The sequence below is a fragment of the Echiichthys vipera genome (genome assembly GCF_963691815.1).
Source record: "Echiichthys vipera genome assembly, chromosome: 1".
Classification (NCBI taxonomy): domain Eukaryota; kingdom Metazoa; phylum Chordata; class Actinopteri; order Perciformes; family Trachinidae; genus Echiichthys; species Echiichthys vipera.
In genome coordinates, this window is record NC_139826.1 from 25972318 (window position 1) to 25992739 (window position 20422).

Sequence of the window (20422 nt, forward strand, 5' to 3'; positions counted from 1 at the left end):
GCAACCTGAGTGCTTTTCATTATTTTTTGTTGTTGCAACTACAATCGTGACACACTTGATGACGGTGTTCTGCTCATTCTCCATATTCAACCTTTAACGTTATTTTAAGGCCTGGTGTCATGTAAGTGCAGCACAAACAAAAAATCCGGTGCACATAGCGTTGTTTTCTATTATTTTGGTCCAGGTTATATTTAACATCAGGTTGAATGGATGTGGTAACCATGGTGGTAACGGTTGAGTAACGGTTTACTCGTTGTCTAAGTAACGCTCGAGATCGGGTGGGGTGGCTGCCTGACTCTCATTCACCGACCAGACAACTGCAGTGGGTTCATCTTATTTTATACTCGTTCCGGGGCGCCGCCGGCAGCAGCTGCTCCGTGAGCTTTCCGTCGGTAAAACACACACTGAGTGATGCGCGACCAGCCAGCAGCATCCCTCACAAATACCAAAAGGAGGCGACTTGAACAGCATATGACATTCTCCAGGTAAGACATATTTGTATGCTATTTATATTCGGTAAACCTCGATGAACCCCCGCTCTGTCAGCAGGAGTCTTCCTCACAGTACATCCGGAGGAGCGGTGGATGGATGCTGATATGTTCAGTCTGTGGATTTGTCCTCAGCATCAGTGTTAACAACGGGGCGGTAAGCTTTGACCGAAAACAATTCTTGCTTTAAAAGTCTGGCATTTCATTCAGACAATATGTATTCCTGGGTTTAGCATCGTTATTTTTTTTCTTTAAAATAACGATGCTGTATGGACGTCTTTACACACCAAATGCTACAATTATCAGTGATTCATCCGTGCGCAGCCCAGTCTACGCCTAAAATGATCGATTGTAGTAATATTGCTATAGGCCTTTAGTGTCTCATGATATGATGAAGGTCGTTCATTTTAAGATGTCCTTAATGGTCCAATTCCTTTCTTGCATCATTTTATTAAAACAACACCTAAAGCACGTGCATGCTGCTTTGAGGTCTTTTTTTAAACCCTGATATTAAGGCTACTCCTTTTATTTAATATGCACCCTGTTTCCCCATACTTGTCTAACATTTGATTGACATATTAATTTCCTTCCATCCATGGTGCGAGTCACAGGATTGGATTTGAGAACTGTGTGTGGATTACTACACTCCTGCATCAAAGTCCACCACATCAGCTACTGATGAAAATACAAGTTGCTTAAGAGCGATTTGTTTTGTAATGCTTGTAGATGTCTGAAGCCTTTATTTGGTTGAGGACTTGTGTGTCCTTTAGTGCCTGCTGTGTACCACTCTGTGCCATTTCGGGCCACATGGGGAGGGTAGTTGCTGACAGGCGTTGTGTCTAGCTGTTCATTGTTCGGAGGGAGCAGGGGACAGGCTCAACTCACGGGGTCTGCTTTGCAATTTTATGTCCTTAGCTTCTGTCCTCATCCAGTCATGCAGAATACATTTCAGTAACCATTGTCCACTTGTATGATATCTTTGGTCTGACTGAAGTTTACAGTACATGTCTTGTTTTGTTGGTTTCTCACACAACAGCAACATTGTCCTCGGTGTTGATGCCACGGTGGAAAATATTACATAGTACGTGTTGAGCTGCTTTAGGTTAATACTGTAGCAGTGATGTTAGTCTTAACTTTTGCTATGATCCCGGAAAATTAAAGTCTTTAATATTCACATTAAATATCTGGCTATATTTTAAATGACTCAAAGTGATATGATCAAGTCGCCTCAGTAATCTATGATAATTTAATCAATATAGCAGAACAAAAACACATCCCATTACTATCACATTAGAATTAAATGAAAAGTAAATATTTGGATAAAGTGCTTTGATCACTGGCTTTCAGCCTTTTTCGTGTCAAGGACCCCTTAATTGATACACATTAGGTCACAGACCCCCATTTGCTTCTGGGACCTCCATCTGAAAACATTTGGTTGTTGAGTATGATTAAGACTTATTAAGACAGAATAATTGTCAGCTACAGTTGAGGAGATAACTGCGGAGGAAGTGAAGCCTATGATAAGAATATTCCCTCTGTCTCTTACTCACATTGGGCTCACCTCTTCAATGGTGAAAATAAAGGATTCCCCATTTTTATGGGGAGCCCAGACCCCTGGTTGAGGACCACTGGCTTTGATTGAGGTAGAAAACCACTGTACACCTGATTTAAAAACATTAGCAGTCGCAAACCATAGCCAAAATAAAGACACAATCACTCAAATAATACCCTTCATAACTGATCTACTAATATGAATGTGTCAATCAGTGCGTAGACGGAGACATTTGTGTTGTTTGACAAGAAGAGTAAAACTGATAAAATTTAGGAAAATGTGGGTTGGAAACAAAGAGGTTAACAGTGGTACAGAATAAAGATGTAAGAAGGGTCTTGAACAGCAGAGTTCCTCCGATACCAATACCAGTATCGGAAATGCCACCGATACTATCTAAAACTTAGTCTATGCAGCGATCTGATATCCTTTAATTCAATTATTTAAAGTAGTTTGTTCATTTTTTTTTTCGTTATGACTGACTGCAACTAGATAATAAAATAAAGTTATATGGCATTCATTCTCTGCATGTATTCAGAGTTTAATCGGAGCGAGCCAATACAACAATCTTATCACACCCACACAGGATATATATTGAAACGCACTGGTAATTGGATTGGTACTCTGTAACGGTTTCAGAAGTTGTTTAGGTATCAGAATCAGTACAGGTAAGGAAAAAATGGTATCGGAACATCTCTGTTGTACAGAAGGGAGTAGAGAGGGATTACAAACAAAGAGAGGGGGGAAAATGGCTGTGTTGCAGCTGAGTAAGAAGGTGAAGACCAATACTATATAGGAGAGTAATGCATGGCTATTAGAGATAGTGAGGGGGCCCTGGAGAGCCATGATAGGAACCTATAAGGCCTTGGAGCATGCACCCATCATGTTGACTTGTGATGTGGAAAGTGAGGATGCTAAGTTTTCATTTCCAACCTTTTACTCTAGGTTGGGCCTCACTTCCTCTGAACTATGCTGTCTTTCACTGCCCTGCTTTGTCTCACCATCCCAGTAACCTGGTATAGTTTTCTGTATAGCGCCTGCACTGAAGGACAAACACCCTCCCTGCAGCCTGCTGGGTTATTATTCATGCTGCAGCCACAGGATACTAAATTGGACTCTGGGGGAGGAAACCGAAAGGGCAACAGCCTCCAGCCCTGCTGCACAATTTATGGAAGATAATATAACTATTTGTAAATGTGCAATTAAACAATTAGTCTATCAAGACAGTTGATCTAAATGCACTTGTTACAAGGTTTGGTTAAACAAAAATATTACTTTAGCTGCCTTAGCACAGTGAATGGCAGTGCTAAAGGAAAATCAGTTATTATATAATATGTATAATATCTTCTTAAAAGCTTTGCCCTGTAAGCTATGGATTTCAAACACCAGACATTTACGTTCGCTACGCCGTTTATAACATCAGTGTGGGCGGAGGTACAATAACAGACTATTATGCCTTTTGGCAAAAACCAAAGATTCTGAGATAATGAAACCTAGATATGGTTAAGTGTTGGTGTTAATTTTTATGTTCCATAAAGTAGTTAGAAAGGCAACTGAAAAGATGACATATGATGAGGCTTTTGTGAGATAAGCAGTACTGCAGTGTTGTCACAGACAACTATATTGCTGTAGAAAAGCTTTGTGTGAGCAATTAGAGCGAGCAAATTCCTGTTCAACACAGGGTTTAGTATGTAGTGGATGGGCTGTGAACCACACTGTTGCTGTGTGTTAACTAGCAAACAGAGACATGCTGCAGAATTACAGATGAGAGGATCTAGGCATAATTAACATCTTAGAGCTTGTAGGTTAATCCGCCGGAAATTAATTAATGCGAATATAGGTTAATTGTTACCTGTTTAGCTACAGATACATTTCCGTTAAAAACAATGGAACTATTGATTGTTTTTATGATTATTCGATTAATTCTTTACCTTATCAAATATCAGTTAATTTCCAAATAAGCCCAACTGTGTAAGATACAGTCACAAAACTTGACAGGTTTAAAGCAAGGGCACTTAAAACAGGAGTGTAGGAAGTAGAAAGGGTGCCCCCACAGTTTTGCACCCCTGGCAAGATGAGATAAAAAAGCTCAAAGATACTGTGTGGTCCGAGCAAGGGCACCAGAAGTAGGGGGGTACCGTAGGAAGTAGGGAACCCCCCCCCCCCCATTGTTGAACATCAGGAAACCCTCCTGTATTCCAGTAAGATCACCAAGGCTTCTGTTATATTGTCCTATGAGTTGTTCCATTATTTACCATCTGTGAAGGATATATCTCCAGATAACATCTTCGCCACTACACTCAGTCACCTCAGCTTCACAAAGCTACTGAGATGTACAATATTCTAGAAATCAGATACATATGAATCACATATATGAATTTATATGTGGTGAACTGTATTGCACTTAAACAAAGTTTGACTTACTTTAATTTTTGCATGTCTACTTCATATACAAAGCTCTCATATTCAATCTGATTGTCGTCTTTGTTGGCTCAGATCTGGGTCTCAACATTTGATACTGTTGAAATATCCCATTTATTTGTTCAGCCTTGGCAGGCAGGGGTAAGTCCTCTTTGTGGCTTTATGTTGCAGTCAGCTATATTTAGCTTAATTCAGAATAAAACGAGGCAAAAACTTTGTTGAGGCCAGCTAGAGTGGTCAATAGCGAGAAAGAATATCAAGCTGACAGAAGCATTTCCCCTCTGTACTGATTGAAAATATGCTGAATCCTTTAATCCATACTGATTGTGAAAGAAGTATGTACTTCAGTTCATCATCTTCAACTGCAAAGCTTTGCTGGCTGCCCTGTTTGCAATGAAGGACTTTATAGACTAATCACAGTTCAATGTTGTGTCACAAGAGGAAATGGCTTCTGGTTCACATCTGGGCTTGATTACAGCATGAAAATGTAGTCAAAGATGCAAGGATAACTGACTCACCATTACACATCAGGTGATGATGTGTAATGCTTCCAAGAAAAATCATCATTACATAATCAGATTATCAATCATCTACAAAGTTGTCCTTTTGTTCCCTGTGCTCATGGCCACTGCTTATGTTAGAAAACATTGGTGGTGGTCCACGTGTCCTGGACCTGTCAGGAAGGCTACCCTCGAGATATTCTTTTTAGACGGGTTTCATGTACATGAAAGTCCATAGGCCATAAGTCCCGCCCCCTCCATCTTAGCGGAAGGGACATGTGCCAATGACAATGTACACATGATGTGACTTCCACTGCTCCAACGGAGCTACATGCGCCGCAGCCCCTGGGAATCAGCAAGTTTCGGGAAGGGTGCTCATGGCCTGAGCCGTGAGTCACCTCCACCCGGCTTGGGTTAGGGTTGCCAACTATTTGCCTTGACCCATATCCCATCCGCTAACATGGAGGAGGCGTGACTCATGGCATGTACTGCAGCAAGACACCAGGGGCCGATCAAGAGGCTTTGGCTTCACTTTTGGGGATCCGTCAAACCGTCCATCTTTATATACAGTCTATGAATGTGATACTGGATTTAATCATATCATCTTAAGCTTGCATTTGAAGCATGCCGTGCCTAGGCACGGTACGGTTCCACAAACTGGTCAAACAAACTACGCTTAAGCCGTGAATCTTGCTTGGGCAAGGTATGAATGCCAAGTGTGAGTACGTCCTAAGTAGTTTCTGATCAAGGAAATAACTTATCACATAACACTGAAAAAGGCCAGGCTACATTTACAGTCAGTTGTCCATAATAAAGCAGAATATCCTGAAGGAGTTGGGTCAGCTCTTGTTGTCCAGCTCATGACATTGTTCTAGTATCACACACATGAATATGACAGCCATATCAGTGTTACTCAAGTTGCTTTGACAGTGCTGTCTTATTGCATTTAAGTTTTTCCTTGAAAGTATGATCTGTGTTCCTACCTCTGTCATGCTTTTTCCCCCTAAACCCGCAGTAGACTACTATGATTTGGAGACAAAGCTATCTCATATAGCTCTTATCCACTGGATACTATCGATCTGAAGTGGCATGATCGGTCTTTGAGGGGCCAAGCATTATTCTTGTTCAAGTGTTACATTTTGACTCTGTGGTAATGCTACTATTTAATATTTAATAACAGGAAAAGGAAATCCAGATCACATTCTGTGTCAGGCACACAAGGTGAAGGAGGCATTGTTTGACAGTTGTCCTTAAACAGTTGTTTCAATCAATGGTTCAGCTGGTGTATAGTGTTCAAAGCCACTTTCACATAATTTCTATTTGAAGACAAAGAAAAAGGGAAAGATGATCTTCTCTCTGTCAGTGATGAAGCTACAAGCTAACTTCCAACGCAGCTGTCTTTGCTATGCCATGTTGTTTTTCTTTCAATATTCTCCTCTTATTGTCAGTAATGGCTCTCTGCCCTGCTCCTCTGGTCCTGCTGTAAAATCAATTTAAGTCTGAGAAGTCAGCCTCCAGAATTCATCAAACACTTGTCTTTACTCTCTTGACATACTCCAACACATCAATGACCTGCACCTCAACTAATCAATATCAAAGCAGTGACGAGTTGAGGCATGAAGAGGTTTGTGAGAGATGCTGCAGGGCTGCAGGATGCATTGTTTACACTCACCTGAGTGTTCAAAATGACACACTGTTGAGTCAAGTGTGAATGCCAAGGCCACCTTTTCTCTTGCTCGAGGTCCTCAAAACATACAGGTGGTGGTACTAAATCTTTTTAGACTCTACCTTTACTAAATAAAAATGATATAATCCGTAAACTGTGGCGAATCATCATCTTCAAAAAATCCATTTCCAAAATATTTAGAACCAGGGTCTGAATTTAGCTCCTGCCACCTGCGGGTAAATTGCTGGCAGTGGCATGTAAAATCGTCAGGCCATCCCCCACTTTGGTAGATAGCGAGGACAAACATCATAAAGACATGTTCAGTAGGGTTACGGATATAATTTATGAGCTATGGTTACACCTTTAAAAGTCGCTGACAACTGCTGTATAAAAGCAAAGCTATTGACCGTAGAACCTATTCTTTTTGATTGGCAGTGACTCTCCGCTCCCGCCTACTTGCACGTGTCCGAAGAAAATACCAGCGCAGCGTAATGTTAGCTTATTGGTTGCGTGCAGCTGTTACAACTTTTCAAGGCGCCATGGCCACTGCCTGAGTTAGATATGACGGAGAAAAAACGGAACTGTTAAATTCTCCTGCTGAGTGACCCATGTGAAAACAGCCTTTCCTGTGAGTTGTCCAAAAAAACTGTAAAACTGTGGGCTACGATGCAACTTCATAGTGCATTCAAGTGCCACTGGTAAATTGAGGAACTCAAACTGTTGTTGCAAAGTACCCTTCCCCTGTGAATTTACAATGTGTTTAAAACATTTTTGTGTGACTATCTTGAGCATTGAATGGCATTGTTTTTATCTAAATGACATAAACGTTATTCCCCCTTTTAGCACATAGATTTTAAAAGTGGCAGATAAAAAAATACCTGTTTAGAGCCAAATTGCACCAATATGGTTAAATAAAGATCCAGGGTCACAAACTCAAAATCGATGGGTATTTGAGAAAAAAATGGTTTCAAAAGTATTCTCCACCAGGACACTGATTTAAATAGAAGATTTAATCATTAAAGTATTGTTCTTTTGGAGACAAAACTATTTAAAATGTCAATGTATGTTTGGTGTCTGAAATATCCTGTTTTTATCAATGTTAGAATAGCCATTATTGAAGGAAATAAGAAAAACATCAACATAACAGTTGATTGCAATTTTTTGAAAAACAATGTATTTCTCTTTTTTGCATATCGATGTGGAAATATGGAGTTGTATTTCTATTTACCACATGAATAACGTGTTCCTTCAGGCTGTTCCCTACTAAATTTGTGAATAATGAGTCTGTGAATATTATATTTTGAACTGCAGATCGTTTTTTCTCAGTGTGTTGTCGTCCCCTAGTATCAATGAGGTGATGCACACACATCATTTTACCTCTCTTTAATGCATTAGCATGGAAATGAGTCCAAATCACTTTCACACTCTGTGACTAAATCAGGTCACATTGAGAGGGAAGGAAAATGGCTAGGAAAGAAAGAATTAGAGAATGAAAGCAACCCTTCTCCCACAGTGCTTGGTGAAAGAGAAACCCATTCATAGCTGCATTAATCATGGGAGACACCAAATGATCGCTCTGAGGTGACACCCAGAGAGAAAGAGAGATGGCGAGAGACAGAGAGAGAGAAGCATTGAAATAGTCTTATTCTTTAACTGGATCTGTATGAATCAGTCTACTTTTCCTTCACAGTTGTGTTCTCTGTGATCTAGCTCAGTATAATAAACATTTGACTGTAGTTAGGTTCTGTTTTGAACATTTGTAGACAACTAAAGTTATCAATAACCACAGTTCAAAGGTTCAGTTGAGATCTGTAATAACATTCTGTCTGCTGAGAAAACAGACTACAGTTTTTGACTGGCAGACCTTTTTTTGTTCTCAACCTGTAGCTACAATTCAATGACGAGATGAATATCTTCCGATATGAAATGTTAATTAAATATGCCACCATCCACACTGGAGTTCTTCTAAAGAGTGGAGTTTCTTTTCTGATAATATTATCTGATTTGTTCTATCAGACTATAGAAAGCTCCCTTCAGACCCACAAAAGACATTATACAACTGTTGAGTATTACTTCTTGTTACAAGTGAACTAATATGTAAAAATTGTGGCGAGCCCCTTTTTTTAAAAAACGGGCCGTATTCGCAAAACATCTTAAGGCTAAGAGTAAGTCCTAACTTGCTAAGAGTATCTCTTTAAAATAAGTGGCGTTTTACTACTAATTTTAGGAATCCTAACTTTTAAAGATAAGTGTAATTCACTAAGCATTTTAGCGCTAAAAGTAGCTCCTAAATCTATGAGTCACTACGAGTAAATCAGGAATGACCTTACATGGCTGCTGCAGTCAACATTTTTGAGAGATTAAATGATAGTGAGCTTTTAAAAAAGTATCGCCTTAATCGAGATGGCATTATGAAAGTGGTAGAGTTGGTCAGGGATGCTATCACATCACCAACCAATAAAATCCACCCAAAATAACCAAAGATTAAAGCTGTTACAACTCTCCGATATTTGGCCACAGGAAAAAATGCAGCTGTGCAATACAGACGATCTTGGCATCTTTCAGCTGTCGGTCAGGAGGCTTTTGCACGATAAATGCTATAAAGCTTACTGTATCCGAGTATTTTATCAGTATGGAACTGGATCCAAAATGGAGCTCAACTATGACTTTTGTGTTGCAAGACAACAGTGTGCATTAACATGAAAAACATAAAACCATAAATATAGCATCAAGCAGCAGTCCAGGGCATCAAGCCAGAGTGTATCAACCAAAATAGATCTCATACAGGAGACGTGCCAGCACTGTGGAGGACAAGCTGCAGGAGATGTGCCAGGTGCAAAGTATTTACTGATAAATGTAATATAAAGTTTGAAGTTCAATCAGAGGATCTTAATGTTATATGCATCATCCTCCTGTCACCTAACAACCATTTCTGCTTTCACCTACTTCCTCAAAATTACTCAATTATATGTCAGAACAAACCAAGCAAGCTTTAGTTGTTGTTCGTGCATCGCGGCGCCTTCAAAGCAAGGGTCAGGAATAAATAGGAATGGGGCATCTGTCAAAAGATCAGCTTAAAACAGCTGCGTGGCTTGCGGCCATTAAGGACATTCCAATAGAAATCAATGCAATAAAGCTGATTGATGCTTGCTGTTAGGACACAGTGTTAGTGTATGTGTACATGATTGCATGCACTTCACCTGTAAGATATATTAGATGTCAACAATTGTCACTTTGAACTAGGATCAGTCTTGTTCCAGGACTTGCCTTTTTATCTTGTGAGATTTGAGATTTATGCAGATAAAGAGGAAGATGCATGGGATCTAATTGGAAAACCTGGAGTTTTAGAAGAGCTAACCTTGGCAAACAGTTGCCGTTGTTAGTTAGTTATGTTTGGATATTTGTGTGTGGGTTAGAGCTAGTGTGTGCATCTCTGTGACCTTAATATACCCATTTTACCAACCCTCCTGCTGTGTTGTGAGTCATAACAGGACTCCTCGCCCTAGGTACGCTGTCACCTATGTCATTCATGAGGCTTAAAATGCATTCATGAAGCCAGCTCATTAGTTACCATATTTGTTTGAGGAGCAGCATGACATTAGCATTTAGATGTGCACATCGCCTCACCTGCTGCTGTCATTGTTGGGATGAATGGACAATTCACATCTGGTGAATTTCTTCTCTCGTTGAGAGATTGCTGCTATTCGGAGAAACAATGTTGTCTATAGATACAGAGGCAAATGTATTTCCATATACAATGTAGCATACTGTTCAAGCATGACAAATATAAATCAGGCGGAATCTTGAATTGCTGTTATTTCTATAGCCAGACATATTTGGTGATTGACAGCACAGATGATTGTTTATTATTTGTGTGATAAAGCTGATGGAGGGTAACCAGATGGTGTTTTTATCTTAGTGTGAGACATACTCTAACAGGGGAAGAGGAAGAGAAGCAGGGAAAGAGGGGGACATGCTGATAAGATAATAAAAGGAGAAAACAAAAAAATGAATTTCTATTGTATTTCTTTTTCTTAAATAATAGGGTAGGGCTATAGCCAATTAAAGAAAATCTTCGTCAACTGATATTCTACCTATTCTTCAACTAATCGATTGGTTGATGAGAAAAATAAATATTCACGTTAAACTCTGCTACAAAGAACAGCAGTAAAAATACTCTGCCGGTAAGCCTGTGAATGTTCTCATTTGTCCAGGTCATCGTTATCCCAAAAGCAATTTCAGTCAAATGCAACTGGACTTGGTTATTTGTCTAGGAAGATGTTTCACCTCTCATCCAAGAGGCTTCATTAGTTCACCAACGACTTCTTCCCACCAACGACTGTCACTCTAACGACGGCCGTTGGCACTTGGAGCACACAGGGTTCTAGTGACATCATCGGCCTTGTGAGAGGTTAAATACCTGGATCTCCACACCAGATAGTTGGACCAGTCCCAACCTGGTCAGATGCGTACATGAACCGAGGAAGCCTCTTGGATGAGAGGTGAAACGTCTTCCTAGACAAATAACCAAGTCCAGTTGCTTTTGACTGAAATTGCTTTGGGGATACTCTGCCAATATTTTTACCTCTGCATATACTGAATCACAGAACTCAAATTACCTCGCACAGCAGAGCATTCTCGCAATATCACGAGATCATGCAAGAATTGCGGGATCACACCACACAAGGCATCTGAGTTGAAAAAAAAAACACTACTATCCTCCATTTTCGGAAGAGCGCTAGATATTTTCAGCTGGGATAAAATGCTTCATTTGACACATGGCCTTATGAAAGTAACACTAGCAATTATGGACCAGCCGATCAACTGGCCAACTAAAGGACAATCATCCCTAAAATAGAGCGATGGGCAGCCGCAGTGCTCAGTTACCAACACCCATTGTTTTGCCTGTGCCTTAGTCAGAAGCAGGTGACAGGAGCGCTAACCTACTTTATATGTTTTAGGGGGTGGGAGGAAAACCTGAGCACACGGAGGAAACCCATGTGAACATAAGGAGAACATGCAAGCTCCACACAGAAAAGCCTTGCCTAGATTGGAATATTAATATTGTATGGATACTAGGGCTGGGTATTGCCACTGATTTCCTGAATTGCTGTGATTCACAAGGTCATGATTTGATTTCTAATTCGATTCTATACTGATTTCATTTGGGATATTTAAGTCTATAAGTGGTATTTATATTAATGCTTAAATACTAATTGCACATTAGATACACATAGGGAGCTGTCCAAAAAATAATTTGTTTTCCAATTTTCTCCATTCATTTTTTCTTACTGGTCAACACATTATTCTATTAATTAATAGGAAATACAGCATTTATGTATGAGTTATTGTATTATTAGTGGGTTCCCCATGACATATTGCAATGTTTGGAATTGCATTTGTATGAAAATCAGTACAGGAGCTAACAGGTCCGTGTCTAGGTGGCCGTTGCCGTGTGTCTCAATGATTGCATTTACGTGGATGCAAATAAACAGTCATTATTCACTTATTAGTGAACTTGTACACACACATATACAATACTCAATACCCAGTGGCTCTGTGCTTTGAAACTCTGGGGATTTGCTAAGGAGAGTTATGCAGGGTTACATGTATAGCTTGAGCTGTTATTTGGTACTTAAGAGTTATTTTTAAATGTTGCATTTATTTCTTTACACATAACTACCAGAGTACAAAGAAAAATACAAAACTTCTAATTTAGAATAAGACCTCAGTTGATGGTATAATCCTGACTGAATATCTCTTAACCACAGTTAACAATCCAACAGAAAAGCCCAAGTTTTAGGTTTGTCATGTATTCAAGCCTTTCAGTGATTACTGTACATCTCTAAACACACACAGACACCGCTGAACGTGTAGTACACAACATTTAACTAACTGCCAAAGCACTGCATCAAAGAGTTTCACATACGTTCTGATTTTCGTTCGGGAGAAATTTAAAAGGTCAGAAGAGAGGTTCCCCACCTCAGCAATAAGCTCAACAACAGTCCGTTGATTTGGCCGAACATGCTGAAATTGGAGCCATCTGTGCTGACCTCTCAGCCTGAGGTGAGTTGAGGCTAGCTGAGGAATACTGATTAGAGAATGAATAGGGGAATATGGGTTTTAACTGAATAGACAATGAATTTGAAAATTACAAAATCATCATGGTAGTACTTTATCACTACCCTGTCATGATATTGAACACAATAAACATATTATTCTTAACCTGAAGAGGAATAGTGTCGCATTGGATGTGTTTCCTCTTAACAGTGATTGATAAAAAGCGCTGAGAGTAAAGCTGAAGGTCAGGACATTCTAACTGGACTGTTAGCAGTGGTTTGTTTATATCTGCTCTGCTTTAGAGCCTTCTCTTCTCATCCTCTGTTCCATCTTTACGTGCCTCAGTTCTGTAATTCAGAAAAGAGAGCTTTGTTATTGCTCTGGGACAGGAGGTCACGGCAGCATGGGAGTGAGCAACCTTGTAAAAATGTTGACGGGGTGTAAAATGCCAGGGAACAGCTTATGCAAGGTTTTGCAGGGTACTGTAAGCTTTTTTCCTGTCTTGACATAGTAAGGAGGAAGGATGGAGATCAACGTGGCTATACTTCCTGCTGGAGATGGGCTTTGATGTGCTGAGATGTGTGCAAGTGTGTTGTGTATCTGCCACTTTGCTCAATGTAGTGAGGTTTGCGGACTATGCCATTAACATGCCTTCTCTGTTTTTAGGTCCATAACAAAAATATGCTCTGCATCGGCATCTGGTTATATGGCACCCTGTTGGCAGAAGTAAAATGCTTTTTTGTGTGACAGTGTGGGCCACAAGTTACGGTTGAAGAGTTTGCATGTTTAAATATTTAGTATATTTGATAACCTACATGTTGATGTCTATATATAGTGCAATTTAGTGCTGAGTCTGAATTCGGACGTGTAATTTTCTTACATGGTAAGTAACTACTCTGCTCAACTACTACTACTAAATAAATGATGCTCTTTTTAATTCCAGATTGTTTTGCTCAAGAAGCCTATTATCAGCTTTTTTTTTAAAGACGGTTGTGGCTTCTTGAGGCCTGAACAGGTATAGGGCGAGAATGTTAATGGCCGTTGGGGTGTTGCATAATCTGCTCATTTTTCTCTGTAAAATATTCAATCACATGCTCATGTGCACTCTGATTTGCCTGTCTCGTTTCTGGGTTGAATGCTAACAGCTAATTGTTTACAGTCCAGCAAAACGACTATTGAATACTGTGAATAGTCAGGAATGACCCATGACATTGGTAAGGGAATGAAGGAAAGCAGATGCAAAAGCAGCAACACCAGTTACTGATAAAAAAGAAATAAAAGTATGTATCTGGATTTAGGTTACTACAATACAGTGTGAAACAAATGAAATCTGTTTTTGCTTCACAGTATCTAAGATTACATGGTGCTGGTAATGAGGCTATACAATAGCTCAAGATTCCTAGATTGTCTGATTCAAGTGTCTCTTTCTAACCCCCCCCCTTTTGGGATGGTTGTAAATGCATCTGCTGAGTGTTTCATCTCAAACTCTGTAAAGCTGCAGTATGCTGCAGTGTGAGTTGGACCTGTGGGACCAATACAAGCCTCAGGGCTTCATACAAGTAGGAGGAGGGGATCCATGGTGAACTATAGCTGAGCTTAGATGGGAGAGACACTGTCATTGTAACTACTTTTAAGACAATCTTCAAAAAAATAAATGAAAAAAATCTGTTCTCACCACCTCACCTAAATTATGGTCCACACAAGATTAACAGTGTGTTGATCCAAGGTTTATGACTATTTAGCTTAAGGCCAGTTGGAAAATAGTGATAGAAAAAGTGATGGAACCTGGGGTCATTGGGTGTTTTGGTTCTTTCAACATCACACACCCTCACCCCGGCGACCCAGCTGGGATTGAGCAAGTCCCAACTTGTGTCCAAGTAGTATGTGCCATGGATCACCCCTCTTGATCCACAGTCATCTAGAAGCCGTCTTAGCTGCCTCTGTGGTGCTTTTGATTGCCTTTCTCTGGCATTTACCTGTGATGCCCAGCGGGCTGTATGCTTTGTAGAGAGGCTGAGTAGCAAAGCCTCTATAGCCCACCTCTATTGGCATACACTGTGCACGCCACCCACTAAGTCAGCATACTTGTATTTGGCACGCTTCCTTTCATTGGCCTTTTCCATCCACTCCTCCCTGGACACGGTCAGCTCCAGCAGAGCCACCTGTTTTGATAAATCTCAGAACAGCGCTATGTCTGATCTCAGGATGGTTTCCACGATGTACTGTGGGAATCAAATCTGCTTTCCTAGGTCGACCCTAATCTGCCAGTTTGTGCGGTTCCAAAGAGTCCCATTGCTCCCTTTGGCTGGGGCTTTGGAGTTATGCTTAGAGTGAGGTTAGGGTAAGTGATGAAGTCGAGCATGTAAACGTCATGATTTAAGTTAGTGTAAGCCTCGGGGAGTTAAATGGGAAGTCAAAGCAATGTCCTAACAAGTACAATTGTGTGTTGCCATGCCATAAACATGTCTTGAATATAGTTTTTGTTTTAGAATGTATGACAACAACTAGATTGTCACCCTGATTGTCTATACTTACTTATTACTTACTACTTATACTTATTATTTTGGTTACTCTCTACACACCTCTATTGTCGGTCTGTCCGTCCAAGGAGATAGATCCCGGCAGACTTTTCCATTATCTAAATCAAAGGTCTAATGCTGAAAACACACCAAGCAGCAGGGAAATGCGGTTTCAATCGAGGTCTGTTCCCTCAATTTGTCCTATCTACTAAACTTTGTAGTCTTATTCCATGGGTCAGTGAGGGTTGATCGTTTGCAGTTCAAATGTCTATTTTGCGTTATTCTCTCTTCAATTTATTCCAAAAACAATATATCAATGTGAATGAGCAGCGTATGTGATTTTTGAGGTTTTTTTTAAAGCAAATTTTTGATCCGTCCTATTGATCAGTAATTATTGCAAAGCCAAGTGGAAAGTTTATATAATTTTGTGTAATTTTTGAATGATCATTGCAGATTAGCTATTCTTTGATCTGGTACATAGCTGCCACTACTGCTGACTTTATTACATCACCATTTTTTTTGTTTACCCCTTTCAGAACTTATTGTTTCACTCAACATAGCCCCTGCTTGCACCAACAGTGCGTATTCTGATTTTGTGATATCTGGTTAATCTGATCCAATTGCTGAGTGGGGACATATACTTGAGGCTGTCACAAGGGGACTCGGGCGCGTGGGTGCTATGTGACATGTGTGCTTGGCTTAGTGGCAGATGGTGAAGTCCTGTCAAAGTTTAGGAGAATACAGCTGAGCTACTGTTTCTAGTTCATCTTGTTACTGGCTAGTCACTCCCATGTAGCCACACTTGTGTTTCAAACAATGGAGGTCTGTGAAAAATAAATAATATATAGTAGATATTCTGTCAAGAAGAAGGAAGCACTGAGTTTGGTTTGAAGTAAGATCTAAAGCACATCTTACTTCAGCTCTGACAGAAGTTGAAGCTCATTATGCTAGATCTAGATGCTAATTAGACCAGATCAAATGTCAAGTTTGATTACAAATGATGTATACATACTGTACAAGTACTGGTTTGATATGAGTATTTGTAGAGAAGAGTGTCAGTGTGGATCTGTATCAGGAAAGTTTGGACAGCCTATTTTCATCCTTAGCATGATGCAATTACAAAATCTTCCATTATGAATTTGGGTCCTCATATCAGACAATCCCATTTCTCGTCTACGCCCCTCGTGCCTTCTGCTCATCCAGGCAGGAGAAAGTGATCAAAGCTCAATCTTAATGCTGAACTGTGTGTCTTTCATGTGAGTTGTCAGAACGATGCTCACCATTTGATGCTCTCTCTCCTTTTTTTGTTTTGTTTTAGGTCATCGCCTGGAGCACAGAGTGGAGCTGCTCTGCCTACCTACGGATATCAGTGAGTTGGCTTCTCTGTGCCTTGGCAGGTGTTGCAGTAAACTGAAGAATGTGGGAGGAATTCTTATGGTGCCACATGAAAAGAAGTCAAGTTTATCCAAACTGTAAGACCGTTTAGATGCATCTACAATAATGATAGGATGGCCACTTTCAAATGTATGTTTCTTTGTGCTGGTACCCTCAGACCTGTTGCTGGGCATTGAACAAGCAGTCACTACAAACTCTGGGCCCTGGGGAGCTCCCTTACTTGCCTGGCTGTCCGTTGAGACATGCCATTAGGGCGTAGAAACAAAAAAAGGAAGGAGGATATGAGGGGTCAGAATAAAGACTAAAAGGGTGGAAGAAGTATGGGAGGAAGTTATATTATATTTAGATATTAGATATTTTGTAGTGTGGAGCTTTATTTAGCTCAGTGACACAGTTACTTTTCTTGGTGTTTAAGGCTGCATTAAAGCAATGTAATGTTTTTGCTTAGTATATCCATCTATATGGTGGAGCATTGCAACAACAGATATCCTCCGCTATTAAGCGATGCTGGCTTGTTAGCTTAAACCAGTCCTTTTGGTTATGGTTGGCTTATGGCTTATGGTTCCAGTAAGTCGCACGCTTGTGTTAGTAATTTTATGCATCAGAGACGAAGCCCATTTATTAATATCACACTTCCCTAACTGGCACATTGTAATGTTTTGCAATGGCTAATTGCAAAAAAAAAAAAACACACAACAAACTACCACACAAACCCTCACAACAACTATGTAATATGTGTTAATTTGTCCATCACTTCGTTTACCTTCAACTGAGTTATTGAATTTAGTGGCTGAACTAGCTGCGAAGAATGAACCTACTCGATTATCACACCACATCAGCCTGCTAATGATAGTTACAATTTAATTTGTAACTATGTTAAGAAAGAACCAACACTCACATTATTGAAGTATTTAGATACATGTCCACATCACCCAGCTCTTTGTGAATACAGTACAGCTCAAGTAAGGTGGGAAATGGAGAAGGAGGAGAGCATGAGGATGCGTGCGGCCTGTGTGCCGATGGAGGAGGAGGTAGAGCATCATGGGGGAACCTGACTGAGGACATACTGTACAGGGGTGGAGGAAGACGATGCAAAAACAACAGTCGAGCAATCCAAAGTGTTGTGAGCCTCTCAACACTGCCTCCCCTCATCAATTATTAATATTATGCTAGAATATTCATCCAACCCGCTACAGCGCCATCCTCCTAGAGAGAAATTAATAGAGCTCTGTATCATCCTGACACTGTATAACAGTATTTGTGTAGTCACTTTAATATCATCCATCATCAACCAACATAGTCCATCCATTCCACTTGTCTGCTAATTTCATGTTCACTGTTGATTTTGACCACATCCTCTTCCATAAAGGGATTAAAGAGACGGGTGTTTGCTCTGGGTTTCAGACTTTGATACACAATGTGGTCTTTGAGGAGCTGTGACTCCAGAACCCGATCATTGACATAAGTTTCACAGCCATACTCTCCATCCATCTGCACGTCACTGATATGGGAAATCCATGGTTGTTTTGTTTTATGTAGGGAACTTTAGTGGCAGACTAGATTTGGGGATGGCGGCATTTGAAATATGAGTCAGCCAGTGCAGTGATGTGTGCTCAGTCTGCCAGCTGCTATGCTTCACTTATTCTGATTAAACCTTTTGAAGACGACGGGAAGGACAATGAATGTGGCAGTCCCATAACTTGTTATAAATCATCAAAAGCCAGCGCGGCTCCATAAATATGTACACTGTTTCTGTGATACCACACAGAGAATGTTCTATTAACTAACCCCAAGTCATGGTGGAATTAGATGCCATGCTGTGAAGTTGGTCTCATCTGTCATCACATATGCTGTTAACTTTGTGAGGAATCATCTGCACTTTTTCTCTCTTCTCCTTTCTTCTGCTCTTCTTAGGGTTTGCAATTATCTGAAAACTTAAAAGAATCCACAGTCAGTAGTTTGTGTGTACATGTACTGTATGAATGTGTGTCCATGTCTGTATCATAATACTGTACAGCTTGAAAATTCTTCTGCTTATTGCAGTTCAGTTTCTGGGAAAGCTGTGAACACATTTTAAATTTTCCCACTGAGCAAATTGTTTTTTGTCCCCCTGCTCAGATGGCAGTCCCTGCTGCTCAGCTAAATTACACAGATATATACTTAAATAATCAGAATGATCCCTATAAGCTCATAGAACTATCCTTCACTTCCACCATGCATGTTCAGAAAACAATTGGCTGTCCCAATATTCATAAATATGTAAAAAACACAGTAGTAAACCCACTAACCTGCATATTCTGTGGAATATGGGCATGTAACTTAATTAATGTGGACTCAGGAACCCTTTAAATGAATAAACAGTTTTTATATATGTGTTATATATAAGGTATATTTAACAATCAGTAATAGATTGAGGAAGTGGAGTATAGTGGAGTACCTAATGTACTAAGTCAACTCTTTCCATTTCAACACTCACCAACTAGGTTTCTGTGAAAATGGTCAGATTTCATGTGTTAAAGAAGCATAGTTTGTTATCTGATATTAGCTAACAAAGGAGTAATGATGTGCTTCCTTCCAAAGTCAGCACAGATGTGCTCTTAGTAGCAAACTACATCAGTGGCTGTTCAGATTACCTCAGCTCTGCATTTATGTAGCGCTTTTATCCAACGCTCTTTACATTTTAACCGTTCACACTAATACTCAGGAGCACAAGGAGCAATTTGGGGCTCGGTGTCTTCCCCAAAGACACTTCTAAATGTCGACAGGAGAAACCGTGGATTGAACCGCTGACCCTGCAATGAGTGGACAAACCTGCTCACATACTCACAAGTCCTAATAATGGTGTCATGATAATGTCACCACTTAATTCACTCCTGTAGGTCAATAAGAGAAGGTCAGAGTGTGGGGTAAGATACAGAACATTGAATCAGGACCTGTGATGATTAAGTGTTGTACTCAGAAACCACAGCAGGTGAACCTCAAGCTGAAGGGCAACCTTTTTATCCTCAAGGCCACTATACTGCCCCTTAATACTATAGTGACTAAATGGGACGAAAGGTCTATGGTTTTAGTTTAAGGGAGGAGAGAGACCAAATACAAAGTGATGTGATGTAAGGGGATTCAAATAAGAGCTGCAATAATCCAGATTTCTGTCGTCATGGGATAAATGCTGCTGTTGGCTGTGTTTGGTCAGTCAGCCCTGCTGAGCCCCGTCAGACCCTTCTCTGTCCTTGGTGTCTCTTATGATCCCTGGCTGCATCCCAAGCAATTGCAGGACCTATCTGCGATCAAACCTCTGGTAACAATGGCCAATATTTGGGGGATTCTGTTGAAGCCGGGTAACGGATAACCGGGCCAAGACGTCCTCTTCTGTGTACCGGTACATTTTTTATATTTTTACTTGACATTCTAGATTTGAGTTGGGTCTCTATAAACATATCTAAGCATCATGCAGATTTTAAAAAGATATCTCAACTTCAGACCATAGCCGATGGTCCCAGATTGCATTTCGGCCAATGCGTTGCCTCGTCTGTTATCCACACTGACAGTTTACCTGCATGCAACTGAAACCTGCTAGAATGTGAATGGTAAACACTACTTTGAAGACAAACAGTAACCAGAACGATTAAGCCAAGATCGTGTACTGTTGCTCACAGATTCTGCATTCATATGCAGATATGATTTTTTTTAGATACATTTAGGCTGAAATTATATCTGTACTGCAGACATGCATGATAATGTTTGTCAACTGTCACTTCAGTGAAATGTCTTTTCTACTCAACTCAATTTTGTTTATATAGAGCCCCAAATTACAAGTGTGCCAG

The 20422-nt window shown here is 40.2% G+C and overlaps 1 protein-coding gene across 1 annotated transcript in view; it reads left to right on the forward strand.

Annotated features, from left to right (window-relative positions):
• The first annotated feature begins 375 nt into the window (after positions 1-375).
• apba2b (amyloid beta (A4) precursor protein-binding, family A, member 2b) overlaps positions 376-20422 on the forward strand; it is a 64046-nt gene continuing 43999 nt past the window's right edge. Inside the window, exons 1-2 of the mRNA XM_083917416.1 lie at positions 376-485; positions 16522-16572. The gene's annotated coding sequence lies outside the window, so the exon portion shown is untranslated. The remainder of the gene's footprint in view (positions 486-16521; positions 16573-20422) is intronic.